General features: G+C 46.9%; 1 pseudogene; it reads left to right on the top strand.

The window, feature by feature from the left end:
• Positions 1-977: 977 nt before the first annotated feature.
• LOC131278069 (biorientation of chromosomes in cell division protein 1 pseudogene) lies at positions 978-2,221 on the top strand (annotated as a pseudogene).
• Positions 2,222-2,661: the final 440 nt, after the last annotated feature.

Here is a 2,661-nt window from a genome sequence, read left to right as displayed (position 1 = left end):
GAGGATAATGTAGACTATCACTAAAAGTAAATTTTTTCCCCAAGGAGATGGGACAAACAAATCATTTGGGCTAAATGCACGATTACTGAGCACAGATCATTGGCAGAAAAAGGAATGTACATGGGAATAAAGTAGATGGAGTTCCCATGTCAGCAACATTTACAATATGGTTAGGACAAAGAGTTATGCACAAGTCTTGGGCAGTGCCTATCCCAGCACCATCCTGGATGAAGATACCCTGACATCAGTTTTGTCATGGTGATTCCAAGTGGCAATTCTGACACTATTACAGAACTGGACACATCAGGCTATTTTAGCTTCATGTTATTAAATATTTGAAGCATACTACTGTGATAGACATGAATCATTTATGGCTATCCAGCAATCATTCTGCATTCACTTGAAAATAGGTAGCTGTTTTTGGAGGGTGCTTACTTCTGTCCCATTGGATACTGGCTGGGGAATTATTTAATTAGATGCCCTGCCCTCATCTGTTTTAGAGGAAGGTTCATGAATCACGCTAGGCTCTTTAGTCCCTCCTCTCGACAGCATGAATTCTAATTGCAGAAACTGTAAAGGTCAGGGTCCCTGTTGTCATGCTGCCCAGCACCGGCGTGGTTCCTGCTGGGCTTTCCTGCCTTCCTTTCTTTCCTATAAGCTCCCCCAAATCCTTTCAGTAAATTCCCTTTTTCATTTAAACAGCCAGATTCAGATTTTGTGATTGCACACAATGAGCCCCAATGCATATATTAAGATCCCTTTGCTCTGAGTCTTGTATTTTGTGCATGATTGCTCTGTAGACCCACAACTACTCTAATGAAAAAAAAAAATTCCTTTGTTCTGTATCAATGCTTACCAAGTAACCTTTTACTTATATGTATGCCTTTGATCTTTCTATTCCCTCTAACTTGGTACATAATAGGTGCTCAGCAATTTTTGTTGAACAAACAAATAAATAAACAATAAGTTCACCCTCCGCCGTTTCCTTTTCCTGGTTGGGGCCCGTTTCCTTCTCTGGCTCCCCCGCCACCGCCGCAGCCACCGCCGGCCGCCTCGGGCCCTCCGGCCCTGAGAAGCAGCAGCCTTACTCGGTATCCTTCGCGGGCCGGGGGCGCAGCCATGGCGGACGGCGGCGGCGGGGGAAGCGGAGCGGTGGGCGGCTGCGGAGCGGGCCAGGCCTCGGCGGGGACGGCGACGGGCGCGACTGGGAGCGGCGGGAGCGGCGGCCCCATCAACCCGGCCTCGCTGCCCCCCGGCGACCCGCAGCTCATCGCCCTCATCGTGGAGCAGCTTAAGAGCCGGGGCCTGTTTGACAGCTTTCGCCGGGACTGCCTGGCCGACGTGGATACCAAGCCAGCTTACCAAAACCTGAGGCAGAAGGTGGATAATTTTGTGTCAACACATCTGGACAAGCAGGAATGGAATCCTACGATGAACAAAAACCAGCTGCGAAATGGGCTGAGGCAGAGTGTGGTCCAGTCAGGGATGTTGGAAGCTGGAGTAGACAGAATTATTTCTCAGGTGGTGGATCCAAAACTAAACCACATCTTCAGACCACAGATAGAACGAGCGATTCATGAGTTCCTGGCTGCCCAGAAGAAAGAAGCTGCGCCAGCACCACTTCCAGAGCCTGCAAGCCAGGACCCCCCTGCTCCTTCCCAGGATGCAGCCTAAGAATCTGCTTGACGGCTGTTGAAAACTCCATTTAATTAATGGTGAACAATGGATTCAGTTTACATACAAGTGCAACTGCAAATGAAGGTAGCCAAAGTCTGCACTGATTTCAAGATTTCAGCCTTGACTGCGGGACGGTGTCCACATTGACCAGGGAACAAGCGTGGCAGTGGGAGAGTTGACTGTGCCCCCTGCATTGTGCTGCCATCTGGCCCGCCTGTCACAGGAGGTGACACCCAGCAGACACTACAGAGACATTACAAAAAAACACTGAGGCAGTTTGAGGTTTACCTGAAACAAGCCTTGATACTTGAACTTGGAGACTGCATATTGAATTTAGGATCTGTTGTTCAGGGATAAACAAAAGCTTTGTCAAGAAACATAAGCAGTTTGGACTCAGACGCCATTTCAAAGAATGACTGTAAAAGTTAGCTGGGAGTGTGTATTTGGCAGAGCTTATTTTCTGCTGTCTCTCAAAGTTGCAAGCTAGAATGTACAAACCATTGGCCTTGAGTAGCTGTAAAACCTTTGGGACCTTGAACATGAATCTTTTTGCCAGTTTCCTTTCCCCTGTAAGAGAAAGAAAACCAGGGACCCTAGAATGAGTGAGGAAACTCAGGCAAAGTATAGGAAAAACATTGCAGGCTCTCTATCCAGGGCTTTTTTCCTGCAAGGGCTAGTGAGGGTTGGGTGTTTATTTTATTCTTGTTTCTGTGGGGTTTTTTAGAAAAGTTAATTATCATTAAATGACTTAATTTTTAAAAAATAAAACCATTTGATACTCTAAAAAAAAAACAAAAAAAACAATAAGTTCAGAGAAGTGACTGTGTGTCAGGGTATGTGATGCAGTCAGGACCCAAACTATGAGAGTGGGGAGAAGGGGACATTTGCGTGTAGGAGAACCAGAGGAGACGCTAAAGAAGAACTGGAGTGTGACTGGGTTTTGACGGGTAGATGTGGTTTAGAACAGGGTGAACAGGGGGTGAA

Source organism: Dasypus novemcinctus, chromosome 3 (assembly GCF_030445035.2).
Source record: "Dasypus novemcinctus isolate mDasNov1 chromosome 3, mDasNov1.1.hap2, whole genome shotgun sequence".
Lineage (NCBI taxonomy): Eukaryota > Metazoa > Chordata > Mammalia > Cingulata > Dasypodidae > Dasypus > Dasypus novemcinctus.
Note: the sequence above shows the minus strand (reverse complement) of the source record. Positions and strands in the feature narration are given on the sequence as shown.